Here is a 16,520-nt window from a genome sequence, read left to right on the forward strand (position 1 = left end):
AATGTGGGAGGAAACCGGAGCACCCGGAGAAAACCCACGCAGGCCCGGGGAGAACATGCAAACTCCACACAGGGAGGCCGGAGCTGGAATCGAACCCGGTACCTCTGCACTGTGAAGCCGACGTGCTAACCACTGGACTACCGGGCCGCCCTTTAAATAAGTATCCATCCATTTTCCGAACCGCTTGATCCTCACTAGGGTCGCGGGGGGTGCTGGAGCCTATCCCAGCCATCTCCGGGCAGTACCGTAATATTTGACTGTAATTTAATAACCCCCCCTCCAAATTTGCAAATCATCACAAACTCACCCACGGGAAATGTTTTCTGAAGAACCGAACAACTTTTTCCCTGACAAATGCACCGATATACCTGTTTTTCTGCAAACAGCAGCAGGATGGAAAATTCCAGTCGCGGGTTTGACAGGCAGGCGAGGCGCTTCATAGGGTGAACTAGTCAAGAAGACAGCCAGCCATTTTCAACAATTTACATTGGTCAGTAATTTGCCAAGAGAGTCAAGTCACCTGACCACTCTTATCGATTTGTGGAAAAATATGGAATTGAACAAATTTGGAGGTTTCGGCCCATGCCTGGGAAATGTCAAAAAAAGTCATAAAATGGCAAATAGGAAATAAGTAATAGATGTTTTTACAGGTAGCCAAGCTGCAACATACACGTCACCCTTCCAGTGTTTTTTAAAAATTAAATAAAATAAAAAAAAATCCCCAAAAAATCAAACACTTGATTTTTGCACCTTTTTGGGGTGGAGAAAATCTATTCATGTTGCTCTCTGCTCAAAAGAAACCCTTGAAGCGTCGGCACGGACTTTATCACGACTGCCTCCAGCCAAAGACATTTATTCTTGTTAAATTGCCCCGTTATTTGTGTAAAAATGACTTTTCTTGTAATATTACAACTCTTTTCCTATAATGTAACTTTTTTTCTCGCATCGTTACGGCTTTTTAGTGTATCACGTTTACTTTTGTAAAATTCAAACCGTATTAAATTATTCAGACTATTCTTGAAAAATGACTTTATTCTCATAAAATCCAATGCTAACTTTAGTTTTTTTCCTGTTGTTTTTTTTTCTTGTGACTTTCCCTTGCCATATGACACATTTTTCTTGTCAAACACTTACATCGCAATTTATAGATTCTGACTATCCTCATATTCCACATTTCTTTTTGTTATATTGCAACATTAATTCTTGGCGATGACGACTTTAGCATTGCAACAATTGCCACGAGTCTCTCAAAATCTTGTTCTCCTCGTATTTGAGACCGTTCTCACGGCATTGACGCTTCTCGTGGCGTTCGTTTCCTCTCCCTTTGTGTGGCCCTCGTCGCCTTTCAAACTTCCTTTGAACCCGCTGCGTTTCATTCAAAGTGCTCCACTCACCTGATTTGACTGCAGCAAAGTCTCGCTGAGCGCCCTCTAACGCACGTTTCTTTCATGCTATCGTCTCAGTGTGCCGAAAGGATGTCGGCTGTTTGGTGCATGTGATCAGGCACGTGTGTGTGTGTGTGTTGTCTCGACTTCCCTTCTTTTGTGTGCCGGCCTGGGGATTGTGCTTCATTTCTAAATTTATCCTCAAAGTGTGCCACCTCTCCTGTGAGCTGCTGCTGCTGCTGATGCTGCTGCTGGGACTCTGCGCTGCAGGTTGGGGTGGTGAATGATTTTTAGGGGTGGGGGCGGGTTGTGGGATTGGTGAAAAGAGGCAAAGAAAAGGGGTGGGGGGGAGACTGCGGGGTGGATATGATTAGAGCAAGTGATATTTAAATGTGGGACAAGACGCCTGCTTCAATTCCTCTATATTTTTTTTTTCCCTTGTTTTCTTATCTTCACCGCCATCTTCTGCTGGCCCCCTGGCACTTGCCTTTATTTGGACGTCTTTATTTAGGCAATTATATGGAATATTTGGGTGTGTGTGTGTGTTTTTGTTTGTTTTTTTTTGCTTCCCGCATGTTACTATTCCAGGCTGAAGTGGTTTTCAGCACTTTCTTTTCTGGAATGCATTGAAATTTTACACCAAGGAAATATTTTCCTTCTTTCCGAAACTGTATTTGAGAGCAAGCCCTTCTGAATTTTTGGCACACTCAATTTGCTTCATAACCTCTGCCACAGCTGAGTTTCTCCCTCCATGACATGATCGACTGGGCTAGGATAAGATCCTGAGCCACTTTCAAGCGACGGCACATTTTCATGCGTCGGCACAATTATGCAGAGGCGCTCACATTAAATTCAATGTATAGATCAATCTCAAGACCTTAGACAATACAAAGCAATCAACAAAAAGCGGAAAAAGAAAAGCCCCCCCCCCCCCCAAATGAATATTTTCAGCAAGACAAGAACTCGGTTTGTCACATGGAGTGGATGTTATGAAGACAACCGAAGCTTGTTTTGCAATGTTAAATAAATGTGTGCTGTGTCTCCTTTTAGACATTCTTTTTTGTGGCGTTGTAGCTCCAGTGTACATTTCTACTCTCAGTGTGCGGGAGAGCAAATCTAAACATGATTACACAGACTGGACCCTGGAGGAGGACTCTTATCTGGAGCCCCTCTGTTGGAGATCATCTCACGTGCTGCGGATTACACCTGCAGTATCACCGCTGCCTTTTTAGATGCTGATAAAGTCTTGGGCATCGCTCGCTCTCTTGTGAATCACCGATCAATAACTTCAGTTAGATGGACTAACAGACGCGCGCGTGACGTTTGCGCGGGGATTGGCAACAGGGGTGTCGTACGCTGCTATGTGGCGTCAATTCCGAGCGGGTCTCGAAGTTGACGCGTCAAAATTGTGGTGACATTTCAAGCGACGTCACTTGCCATAAAAATTCAATTTATCCCTGGAGAACCCATGGGGGTCAAATTTCACCCCTATAAATTCTGTGACTCAAATGCTGACCTTAAATCCCAAAGGGTCAAATTTGGCCCTAATCCTAAATTAGGATTAAAACATTAAATATTTGAAAAAACATATATTTTGGTGTTCAGTGAACATATAGCAGGCATTTAATGTAAAATTCATCATTTTCCAAAGAAGAAAACGGTTCTTGGGTTCTCCAGGGTTAAATAGCGCAAAGAGAGAGACCGAGAGAACAATGTGGGCAGTAGAATTGGTCATGCGCTTGAATCGTCAATAGTTTTCTTTTTGCACAATTTCTGATCATCACCTTCAGCACATTGCTATGCCGCGAGCGCAGTCGCTGGAAAACGTGACCCCCACATCTGCCCAAGTGTGTTTGTGTGCCCCGCACAATAACTGCCGCGTGTGGTTAATCCCTGCCACAATGGGCCTCCCCCAAACTGCCAGCTCTTCGGCTCACAGGCCCGAAAGTAAAGCCTGAGGGGTGGAAGGAGGGGCAAAACTAGCCGTGGAAGTCACCCAGGCAGGACTCGAGACACCGGACTTGGATTGTCTCCACGTAGCCCCTGCGCGGGGACGACGATGATGGAGGAGGTTGCAAGGACGCGCAGCTCGGCATGGGGGAGAGATAATGGAAGCGGAGAGGGTGAACAGATGGGAGCGGAGGAGAGAGGCTGACATGTAGTTATGGCAGCTAAACGCAGTATTCCTGTGTGGCTTGTCGAGCGGCGGCAAACCAAAGCAACACCCGTCGCCGTATGTTGGACTCTTTGATGCCGCAAATCCCCCGCGGGATGCGTTCAAATGTCCTTTGGGTGCGAGCAAGATTGAATTGGACTTTTATGGCATGATGTCGACGCACCGCGCATTCATCGAAGAGGTTCTTCTCTCAACATTTCATGTAAAGGTCGCCAAAATAGTACGGAGCGGTGGAAAATACAGGACAGTAAACCCTCTTCGATTAAATTATCGGTAGAATAGAACCCGCTCACTGAAAAGCTGTCCGCTTAATTTTACTGGAATGTGTTGCTGTTGCCGCTGTTCCCCTCCAGACCTGTAGGTGGTGGTAGTGCTGAAAACTACCACATTAAAGAAGAGAGAATCAAAAGGCCTCTTCGGATTCTGGTTTTGGCGTAGGAACTTTGGCAAAGAAGTCCGTCATTGGTGATTCAAATCTTGCTGTGTTCCAACGTCAAGGTGCCAAAGCTTCTCTTTGTAAAAAGTTTGCGCTTCATTGCCTTAATTAGACCCGTGTTGTCATGCTTAGTGTATACACAGCTGCTTTGCTTTAATATTCCCCTAATTTCCCCATGAACACAGCCAACTCGGAAAAGAGAAGGAACCCCCCCCCCCCCACCCCCTATATTTAAAGTTCACATTTATAGCTTCAGGCATGGTGCTTGACAGGCTCGATGATTTATATTCTTTTAGAAACGACAATCTTAAGATTGATCACCGTTCCCGCACGCTGCTCCGGCGTCCAGGCGACTGATTGTAATTCCCCACGTTAATTAGAAAAATGTCACGTCCTATGGTAAGGGCCGAATCCTTCTAATGGGTTTGTTCTCCTGCAGTCTGGCCGTGGCTTGAACTAACACTGGACAGAGTAAAACATATTGTCAAATGCTTTGCCGTGGGTCGTGATGAGATAAACGGCGAACTGTAAACGTTGACCTTTTCTTGTTTGAAGAAGTGACATGACGTCCTGTCCAGACACGAAAGAAAAGCCCAACCGTCTCCACCTTTCCCCTTTATTATTTATATCTCTAAAAAAAAAAGGAAAACAGCGACCCGGTGGGGGCACCGGTTAGCGCGTCGGCCTCACAGTGCAGAGGTGCAAGGTTCGATTCCAGCTCCGGCCTTCCTGTGTGGAGTTTGCATGGTCTTCCCGTGCCTGCGTGGGTTTTCTCCGGGTACATCCGGTTGGATGAATGGATGGATGGATGGGTGGGTGAAAATGTAGAGCACTTGCTACCTAGAATTTCGTTTGGCAAGTCATTCTAAACACACAAGCCACAAGCATGGTTATCGCCTAGGTTCATCTGGTGGCACTTTTTTTCTTGGCTGCCGTTAAATGACGTCGCTTCTCTGCAACACACAGTAAAAGGACCACTGGTGACTTTTTGGCCTTCTGTAATATCGAAATAAATACATTTAAAATGAACCCCAAATGGACATGTATTAAATTAGTTGGCAAAGACAAAAATGTCATGATGATAATAGTTTTCGTTGTTTTTTTTTTTTTTAATAAATGTAAAATGTAGTTTCAGTTTGTAATTTTCTTTCTTTTTTTTTTAAAAAGTATTTTAGTTTTTATTTTATTTAATGACAGAATTTTTTTCAATTTAAATTTTAGTATTAACCTTGGCACCTGGCATTCCCCGAGAAGCTGAGAGGATGGGTTACTGACATCGACGCACGTACAATTGGCAGCTCCTCCAGCTCCGTGACCGGCCGGACAAGCTTGAGCAATTTTCACACTTCAGCAGATATGACATCATCAAGCGCGATTGCAATTGGTCACTGATCCAAATCGACACCGTAGGCCAAAGTTATACCATCTGCGTGCGTGCAAAAGTCAATTTCAGTGTTTACCTGTAAGTGGGTTGATGCTGTTGACTGTAGTAACAATGGAGCAGGACTTTTTTTTTTTCTCAATGAAATTCTCTGTTTACCCCTCACAAACAACGATAATTAGCATCAGAGTCAAAGAGCGCGTCTCAACAGAGCCGAGCGTAAGCGCCTCGCGTCATGTTTGTACACGCCCCGCACGGGCGGCAAGTGCCCGTCACGAGTGTGTTTTCCCCACACAAAGAGCGCAAGTTCACCGCGTGTAAAGACGAGTACAAAAGAGCTATTTTCCCTCCGAGGAAATATCTGCGAAAGCGCTATACGCGCGTCTACACCAGTGTCACAGATAACGAATGGTAAATGAGCTCGCGCAGTGCGAGCCGGCGGGGGAAATAAGTATATCTGGCGCGGCCGTGCATGCATTTTTCATGTATCCGCTCGCTTGTCATTCATCAATATGCATTTGTACAGTTGGCCCCGGTGCTCACAGCTGTTGCGACATATCCATCTTGTCATTTCTTTCTCCTTTTCGAGGGGCACCGGGGCGGAGGGGTGTCACTTCCCCAACGACCGGCGCTCTGTGGGGGTGTTTGTGACTGCTGCAGTTATGCATGGCCGCCGTCCCCTCGGCCCCAGCATAAATCATCATTACGGATGGCAGGTGTGTGTGTGTGTGTGTGTGTGTGTGTGTGTGTGTGTGTGTGTGTGTGTGTGTGTGTGTGTGTGTGTGTGTTGTCAGACCGACTGTGGTAGATGCCCATGTGCAACAGGTTACTACTTTCTATCTGTAAACGCACACATCACCGCAATCGGTGTTAGGGCCAGTTCATTGTGCTGTTTTTCTTACACAGTATTTTCTAGGGAATGCAGAATTAGTGTTTCACAGGGCAAGAGCACCCTCTTGACCCTGAATATAAGCAGGATAGAAATAAACCTCAAGACTATTTAGGCATTCTGGAGTGAAATTTCCCGCTCGGTGTCAGAAAGAGTTGTGTCACTTTAAGTTCTGGGGCTGCTTTCCTATACCCGGCACCTTTTGTTTTGAATCTGTGCAGGTGACTCTGAAACCTTGAGATGATCAAGGCATTGAAATGTGCCGCCTGGTGTCAGAAAAGTTGTGTGTGGGTGTGTGTTTTGTTTTCTCTTGCGCACAGGATCTCACATACTTTTAACCTCCGACTGTCACAATGATGCGTCAAGTAGACTGCCACTCAAGCTGCCTGAGTTGACAAGGCAACAGTCGACGTGTGACGATCTGAGCCGAAAACTGGGAACACAGAACCGTGATATGAATTGAACCGTTCCAAACCGAACTGGTTCTCTTCATTGATGATTGCAGTGTTACCGCAAGAGTACTGTTGATTTGGGATTGCTCACGAGATACTTTGTGTCTAATGGCACATTGATGCCCTTTTTCATAAGCGTGTACGTACGCATGTCTGTGTGTGTGACTACGTCCATCCATCCATCCATCCATTTTCTGATCCGCTTTATCCTCACAAGGGTCGCGGGGCGTTCTGGAGCCTATCCCAGCCGTCTTCGGGCAGTAGGCGGGGGGGGGGGGGACACCCTGAACCAGTTGCCAGCCAGTCGCAGGGCACACAGAAACGAACAACCATCCGCGCTCACATTCACACTTAGGGACAATTTAAGGTGTTGAATCAGCCTGCCATGCATGTTTTTGGACTGTGGGAGGAAACCGTAGTACCCGGAGAAAGCCCACGCAGCCACTGAGAGAACATGCAAACTCCACACAGGAAGGCCGGAGCGGGATCGAACCCACAACCGCTCCACTGTGAGGTCGACGCGCTAACCACTCGAGCACCAGGCGTGACTGCTTTTAAAAATAAAAAAAATGTTGTGCGCAGGGGGGAAAATCGATGACATTAATTTGCCGAGGCAGCGGTGTGAGCTGAGGCAATCTGCGGCGCACTAGGAGCCACCATTTGCTCGTCGTTTAACGCACGCACGCACAGCCACCTGCACACACATCCTCATCAATCCAGCCGTCCCAAATTACACCTTCCTTTTACTTCTCTCTGGCTTTGCATCCAGAGATATCAGTTTATGAGGCACGGTGGAGCGTCAAGCATCACCGCCTCGTTCCCATTCATGCACGCACATGGACACGCGCACGCAACCAGGCAAGCCCCCGCTGTCTTTATCACAGGTAATTAAAAGTCAGGCTATTCCATGCTGACTGGTTGGCTGGAGGGAGGGAGCGAGGCATGGAGGGTTGGGGGTGGGGGTGGGGAGAGAGAGAGCGCCATCCTGCATTTTGTTTCATGCAAGTGTGAGGAACAGAACCCATTTTTGGGGTGCCGATGCAACACAAGCTGACGGAGCGCCATTCTTACGGCTGCCATGTAACCCAAATTGGGTACGTAGGTCAGAACAAGTGTTTCCGTTTCACTTGACTGCAGACTACTCGCGCACTCTGACATTGCAGCGGAGCACATGCAGGCACGTGGAGGCCGCCCACGCGACTCAGCCGCAATATGAGAAACAGTTTCATTTCTTGCCTGGATTGGGGTCTTATTCCCTTTGATGGAGTCTTTGCCTCCATTTCCTCTTACGAATGACTAAATGTCCAATACTGCAACAAATGTATCCTCATGAAATCAGTCAGTTATTCCTGACTAATCTATTTGCGCTTAAAAGTGACGTGATAATGAGTGCTTAATTGTACCGGAGTTTGCCAAGGTGAAAGGGGTCGACTGTATTTACACCCTCTCAACCCCCCACCCGAAAGAAAAAAATTGAATTAAAGCTCACTTTGAGAATTAGATCAAAGTTTACAAAGCTTCTTGGTTTATGAATGTAACTTCTACTGGTCTGGTGCATATTCAAAGGGACATCTTTGAAAATGTGCTTGTGCTTTTTAATGGTATGTAGACCCGATCATTGCAGTGCCTACTCACCCATCAAGTGTGAAATGCAAAGTGTCTCCTCTTAAAGAGCCCATAGGGTGACAGACCTTCACTAAAAGCCTAAATATTGCATTTTAGTGTTGACATAACATAATAAGTCATCCCTGTATTTGTTAGTCCCACAGCAACATTTTCTTTTTGTACTTATGTTTGTTTTGATGAATCCTTCTATCACCGCGTATGGTCTGCGTGACATTATACAATGCTGCCGAGCCAGCATCGCTCACTGATATCTACGATGGCAATTAGCGGCAATTGTCAGCTCGACAGCGAAGGCGCGGCGCATTTATCGTCCAAACGAGCTGCCGCAACGTGCCCGTTCTCACATCAGCTCATTGTCAGACACGTTATAAAGCGTAAGGGTCTCATTTTATTTTAAATGTCTGAAGGTGACCGCGGTCAAGCTAATGTCAACGTTGAATTTGGCACTTGATCATTGACGTTCAAGTCCTTTCATGTGTCAGCAGTCCTTTTAGCGAGACTTCAAGAATGAGTTTTGTTTCGCATCCGACAGGGAAATTGCCACAGTTGCGGGTCAATCTGTAAATGAATACGAATGAATGATCTTGACCTTTTTTATTTTAAGGACTGTGATAAAACTCTAGATTTTGATCATTTCACGTAAAAAAAAAATAAAAAACAGAACCAACACCAGTCTTTCCAACACTTGGCAGCACTGTAATTTTTGTCAAAGAAATCTTTCAGTTTTGAGACTTCATTGCTCTCTGAATGGATTCAAGAAGACACTGTAACAGAAGTAGCAAAGCATCCATAGAATATGATAAAGCCTCCAAGCGTGATCAAGCCTCCGTCACGTTTCATGTTGTTTGTGGGGGCTGCTATTCGACATCTCGCACAGGGGATCCTAAATCTGCGCAGGGTACATTGTGGTGCCAAACAGACTGTCCGGTCCATGTCAGCAAGATTGGTTTTGGTTGTGTTCTGGGGCTGCTTTGCTACTTCCGGCTCAAAAATGACTGAAAATATTACGTGTCACATTCCGAAATTATCCGGATAAGGGTGGATCCTACAAACGTAGACAAGGATAAGATTACTAAGAATAAACCCCTTGCAGACAAGTGGTCCAAATGTGCTTTGACGAGCACATTCAGATTTTAATAGAAGGCAGAAAGTAAGACAAGGCTGGGGCTTCTGTAAGAGTTCCACTCACTAGGTGCAAAAATCTAGCACCTCTCGGAAATTCTAGCTTCTGATTCACACTTTTGTAGTGTGGCGAACAGCAAAGGCTTCGGTCCTATTACACTCAGGTGTGTCCGTGCGTTTTCCTCTCTCAGAGGAAAGTAAATTTTAAGTTTTGGGCCTGAGGTTTCGAGCCATTGTAGTCAAGAATTTTTTTTTTTGGGAGGGGGGGGGGGTGGAAGGGGTCCTGCGAGGGTAGCGTGAGCAGAAGGTGTCGTGAGCCATAAACTGGAATAAATGAAGGTTTTAGCCAGGATGGGAAAAATATGGCTTGCCCTGTGTGTCTTTAAAGCCAGCAATAATTTAAAACATCAGTCCCTCTGAAGCTTTGGATCCACATTGACCGGTCATCTTAAATCAAATCAGGCCACTGTGTATACACTATGTGTGCGTATACACATGTTGGCTTGTCCACACAGAGCCCCTGGTCTACTCTGAATTATTGACAACTGCGAATAATTGATCGGTTCACCTTCAGGCCTATCCAACGACATCTTAGTGCTGCACGTGCTATCAGCGCATCTCCCTCGTTGCCTCATTTCTTTTGCTGACGCCATTTTCCAGCTTGTTTGACTCGTTGTGCACTTCTCTAACAAATCAATACGTGTGACTTGCTCCATAGCATCTCCGATAGCTTTGCCTGGATAAATGTAAGCATGCTATTGTTGCTCTGTATTTTGTTTTCTTCGTTATTTCTCAGGGTGGCATAATAATCAATGAGGAATGGATGTTTCGGGATCAATACTGTGTGACGCTGCTTTTAAATGACAAATGTTTCTAATGAGTGGTTGCTGCCCTACTCGTTGCTCTGTTGATTTATGAGTTAGCGAAGAATCGAGAGCTGATCGTCACTTTGATTGAATAAACAGAATGCCGACATCCTTGGATAATTAATGTTGATGACGGTTTGACGTTAAGTGTCTAATTTTGGTGAGCCAAGGATGATTGATGCCCACTCCGGTTAAAATCAGATTGTGAAATTAGGCATTAAACTATGAATCAAGATGATATTAATGTGGTGATTTAAAATTGGTGCCGTCTGTATTGGTATGCAAACTTACTTTGCTCTCTTTCATAAGACACTCAACATTGGAATGTGAGGCTTATTCGTTTTGTGGTGCCAGTCTGCTTCATCGTAGATTTTAATTCTGTTACTTCAAGTATGTGTTAACATTTTTAGTCCTGGTTTTGTAAACTTATTTTTTTCTGGAAAAAAAAATTCCTTGAGCTATTACATCCAATTCATAGCTCATGAAGACGTTGTTCAAATATCTCCTCCATCTTGTTTAGCTGTCCACCTTACCGATGACTAAGTATGCAGCCGTGGCCAGCCATAGCGCCGAGAGTGAGGTCCATTCCAATCAATAACACCATTCCGCAGGCAGGGAACGGCCGTGACATACGACCCCCTGCCCCCTCACCGGCACGGCGCCGAGATGGCGTCCCGTCGTAGCTTTGACAGTGCCGGAGATGAGTTGAGGATGAATGGATGGCAGGATGAATGAATGGACGGGTGAAGGTAATGGAAGGAGGGGAATGCAGCAGATGCTGCAGCCGGATCACTGTCACACGCGACAGACAGAGTGCGATCCAAAAAAAGCCACGACCGATGTTCTTTCTTTGCCTGAACCTGAGCGATTTTGATTGATTGCCAACAGTGACCAAGAGAGTAGAGCCAGTCTTTCCACCAAAATGACCCCCCCACCCCAAAAAAGGGATTTATAACTTAATTTCGTTTGTTTTTAAATCAGATTTTACTTTTTATTCTTTTATATTTTAACTGTAATTCACCTGAAGCCAATGAATTGAATGCTTTCATGTGGAATTCATTCTGACAATTTCGGATGTTGTTCGAATAATGACGAAACTTCTCGACACAGCTTTTCTTTGATTAGTCCGGTTTTATTTACTGTATATATCAAGACAATATATATACTATACAATATATATATATATATATATATATATAAGTCTTAGACAATGAAAAAAAAAGGCTTGCGCTCTGCTTTTATCTCCCAACCTTTATAGTGCTGGAGAATGAATATTGAACAGTATCCGCTTACAGAAACTCTTGACCATCAATCTTCTCTCTGTAGTTTAGGCAGACCAACAAACCAATGAACCTATCACCAATGTATACTCTTCCTACAGTGTGTATGTCTATCTATCTATCCATCTATCCATCTATCCATCTATCTATCTGAGCTGGCTAGCTAGCTAGCTAGCTAGCTCAGTTCTATTTTTGCACTCATATGCGTTATAGTTCTATCAGGTACTATCTATCTAGCTATCTGAGCTGGCTAGCTAGCTAGCTCAGTTCTATTTTTGCAGTCATATGCGTTGTAGTTCTATCAGGTACTATCTAAATCTCTCAAGGTAATTTGGGGTGATATTCCACGAGTCTCCTGACCTGCTTTTGCTATTCTGAGCAGGTCGCGGGCTTGAGTTAGCGTCGCATAGTATGTTTGCGTTCCTGGTTACGCTACAGGTGTTCCGAGTCGCTTTTATGGCCGGTATCATTTTGTACATTTGCGCTTGGGATATCGAAACTCCCCGGGCTCTGTCTGAAGCTCCACGCTCCGATTCTGCATTATCAGCGGGACCGTGTTGACGCATGTTGTCGTGCAAGCACACATGGCAGGGGACGGGGCTAGACAGCAGGAATCGAGGGGTAGTCTAATCCTCTCCTGTGCACACTTCATTATCGCGCTCGCAGGGCACCCGGCGAGGACTCGCCTTGTAATTCAAGGGAGAGAGAGAGAGACTTTGCTCGGCCACTATCTTTGATCAGACTTCACTCAAAAGACAGTGGTGCTCTTACCCTGGAAAAAAGAAATGCTTAGAAGACTCGTTGAAAAAACTGACAAAATAGAGCAAAACAAAAAAGTTAAGATATTTTTTTTGTACTTCAGTTTGTTGAATTATTTTATTATTTAAATTATCAAATGCTATCTTCTGTTTTGTTCTTGAATTTGTTCGACTAGTATTTTACTTATTTTCCCATCCATCCATCCATCCATCTTCTACCGCTTATCCGGGGCCGGGTCGCGGGGGCAACAGCTTTAGCAGGGAAGCCCAGACTTCCCTCTCCCTAGCTACTTCTTCCAGCTCTCCCCGGGGGACCCCGAGGCGTTCCCAGGCCAGCTGGGTGACATAGTCACTCCAGCGTGTCCTGGGTCTTCCCCGGGGTCTCCTCCCGGTGGGACATGCCCGGAACACCTCACCAGGGAGGCGTTCAGGAGGCATCCGAATCAGATGCCCAAGCCACCTCATCTGGCTCCTCTCGATGTGGAGGAGAAGCGGCTCGACTCTGAGCCCCTCCCGGATGACCGAGCTTCTCACCTTATCTCTAAGGGAGAGCCCGGACACCCTGCGGAGAAAACTCATTTCGGCCGCTTGTATCCGGGATCTCGTTCTTTCGGTCACGACCCATAGCTCGTGACCATAGATGAGGGTTGGAACGTAGACCGATCGGTAAATTGAGAGCTTCGCCCTTTGGCTCAGCTCCTTCTTCACCACGACAGACCGATACAACGTCCGCATCACAGCAGACGCTGCACCAATCCGCCTGTCGATCTCTCGCTCCCTCCTGCCCTCACTCGTGAACAAGACCCCAAGATACTTAAACTCCTCCACTTGTGGCAAGATCTCTCCCCCGACCCGGAGGGGGCACTCCACCCTTTTCCGACTGAGGACCATGGTTTCAGATTTGGAGGTGCTGATTTTCATCCCAACCGCTTCACACTCGGCTGCGAAACGCTCCAGTGAGAGTTGGAGAGCCCCGTTTGAAGGAGCCAACAGCACCACATCATCTGCAAAAAGCAGGGATGCAATACTGAGGCCACCAAAACGGACGCCCTCAACGCTTCGGCTGCGCCTAGAAATTCTGTCCATAAAGATTATGAACAGAATCGGCGACAAAGGGCAGCCTTGGCGGAGTCCTACCCTCACTGGAAACGATTCCGACTTACTGCCGGCAATGCGAACCAAACTCTGACATCGGTGGTATAGTGACCGAATAGCCCGTATCAGGGGGTTCGGTACCCCATACCCACGAAGCACCCCCCACAGAACTCCCCGAGGGACACGGTCAAACGCCTTCTCCAAGTCCACAAAACACATGTAGACTGGTTGGGCGAATTCCCACATACCCTCGAGGACCCTGCTAAGGGTGTAGAGCTGGTCCACTGTTCCACAGCCGGGACGAAAACCACACTGCTCCTCCTCAATCTGAGGCTCGACTTCCTGACGGACCCTCCTCTCCAGCACCCCTGAATAGACCTTACCAGGGAGGCTGAGGAGTGTGATCCCTCTGTAGTTGGAACACACCCTCCGGTCCCCCTTTTTAAAAAGAGGGACTACCACCCCGGTCTGCCAATCCAGAGGCACTCTCCCCGTTGACCACGCGATGTTGCAGAGGCGTGTCAACCAGGACAGCCCCACAACATCCAGAGCCTTGAGGAACTCCGGTCCAAGTCAGCAGTGCCCCATCCCCACTGTACACAGTGTTAGTGGTGCACTGCTTCCCCCTCCTGAGACGTCGGATGGTGGACCAGAATTTCCTCGAAGCCGCCCGGAAGTCGGCTTCCATGGCCTCACCGAACTCTTCCCACGCTCGGGTTTTTGCCTCGGCGACCACCAAAGCTGCGTTCCGCTTGGCCAGTCGATACCCGTCAGCTGCCTCTGGGGTCCCACAGGCCATAAAGGCTTGATAGGACTCCTTCTTCAGCTTGACGGCATCCCTTACTGCTGGTGTCCACCAGCGAGTACGAGGGTTGCCGCCACGACAGGCACCAACCACCTTACGGCCACAACTCAGATTGGCCGCCTCAACAATAGAGGCACGGAACATGGTCCACTCGGACTCAATGTCCCCCGTCTCCCCCGGAACATGGGAAAAGCTCTGTCGGAGGTGGGAGTTGAAACTCCTTCTGACAGGGGATTCCGCCAGACGCTCCCAACAAACCCTCACAATACGTTTGGGTCTGCCAGGACGGACCGGCATCTTCCCCCACCATCGGAGCCTACTCACCACCAGGTGGTGATCAGTTGACAGCTCCGCCCCTCTCTTCACCCGAGTGTCCAAAACATGCGGCCGCAAATCCGATGATACAACCACAAGGTCGATCATCGAACTACGGCCCAGGGTGTCCTGGTGCCAAGTGCACATATGGACACCCTTATGTTTGAACAAGGTGTTCGTTATGGACAGTCCGTGACGAGCACAGAAGTCCAATAACAAAACACCACTCGAGTTCTGATCGGGGGGGCCGTTCCTCCCAATCATGCCCCTCCAGGTCTTACTGTCATTGCCCACGTGAGCATTGAAGTCCCCCAGCAGAACAAGGGAGTCCCCAGCAGGAGTACTCTCCAGCACACCCTCCAAGGACTCCAAAAAGGGTGGGTATGCTGAGCTGCTGTTTGGTGCATATGCACAAACAACAGTCAGGACCCGTCCCCCCACCCGAAGGCGGAGGGAAGCAACCCTCTCGTCTACCGGTGTGAACCCCAATGTACAGGCACTGAGCCGGGGGGCAATGAGCATGCCCACACCTGCTCTGCGCCTCTCACCATGAGCAACTCAAGAGTGGAAGAGAGTCCAACCCCTCTCGAGAGAACTAGTACCAGAACCCAGGCTGTGTGTGGAGGCAAGTCCGACTATATCCAGTCGGAACTTCTCTGCCTCACACACCAGCTCGGGCTCCTTCCCTGCCAGAGAGGTGACATTCCATGTCCCAAGAGCTAGCTTCTGCAGCCGAGGATCGGACCGCCAGGGTCCCCGCCTTTGGCTGCCGCCCAGCTCGCATTGCACCCGACCCCTTTGACCCCTCCCACGGGTGGTGAGACCATGAGAAGGGGGACCCACGTTGCCTCTTCGGGCTGAGCCCGGCCGGGCCCCATGGGTGTAGGCCCGGCCACCAGGCGCTCGCCAACGAGCCCCACCTCCAGGCCTGGCTCCAGAGGGGGGCCCCGGTGACCCGCGTCCGGGCAAGGGAAACTGAGTGCCATCGATTTTATCTATCATAAGGGGCTTTGTGAGCCATGCTTTGTCTGGTCCCTCACCTAGGACCTGTTTGCCATGGGTGACCCTGCCAGGGGCATAAAGCCCCAGACAACTTAGCTCCTAGGATCATTGGGACACACAAACCCCTCCACCACGGTAAGGTGACGGCTCACGGAGAGGACTTATTTTCCCAAATATTTCAATTAGTAAATCTGTATTTTGGGGGGACTTTTCATGGCTCTTTTCATGATATTAAAAGGAAAAAAGAAAAAAAAAATCTTTCAAGGTGTAATTTAGAAAATTTGTCATTTATTTGTTAGAATGAATTTAATTTAAACCCTTTTGATTTTTATGACTACCTAAACTAAGACAAAATTAATCTTTAAATAACAAAATATAAAAAAAACCCTGACATTTAATCCTGTAATTTATTTATTTTAAAAAAAGAGTAAAATATGTGAATTTGTCCTACAATACAACATGGCATGCGTTTCTTGACACTTGTTCATGTTCCAAAGGTATGTTTGTGTTGCGTGTGCATTGATTGGCATTCTGAGTGGCAGCCATGCTTTGTATTTGCAGGCGACAGTGACGAGTTCCTCCTTTTATTTTTTTGTTGAGTCAATAACCAAGAGCCATATTTATTAAAACCTTCTCAAAGGAAATCAATGGACTTTTTTTTTAACTTTACCATCAGCACACTCACTGCTTTAAACAGGGAATTCAATACACCCCCACTTTTCAATTCATCATTTGGAGCACTGCGAAATGGTCTTTTGTGATTGTCTTTTCAAGCATGGGGAAAAACAAAAAAAAAACGGTGAGCGTTTCATTGATCTTTCCATATAGTCATTCTTGCACTCTGGTCACATTACCTTTCTTTACTTTCACTTTGGATTTGTCTCTGTCACCACAAGTGTCCTAATGTCCAGTCTACTGCATAAGGAGCTTGA

The 16,520-nt window shown here is 47.0% G+C and overlaps 1 protein-coding gene across 12 annotated transcripts in view; it reads left to right on the forward strand.

Annotated features, from left to right (window-relative positions):
- The window catches only part of dab1a (DAB adaptor protein 1a), a 192,037-nt gene that overhangs the window by 44,374 nt on the left and 131,143 nt on the right, over positions 1-16,520 (forward strand). The window lies entirely within an intron of this gene.

This window comes from Hippocampus guttulatus, chromosome 7 (assembly GCF_054856545.1).
Source record: "Hippocampus guttulatus isolate MCC_2025c chromosome 7, RoL_Hgut_1.0, whole genome shotgun sequence".
NCBI classification, from domain to species: domain Eukaryota; kingdom Metazoa; phylum Chordata; class Actinopteri; order Syngnathiformes; family Syngnathidae; genus Hippocampus; species Hippocampus guttulatus.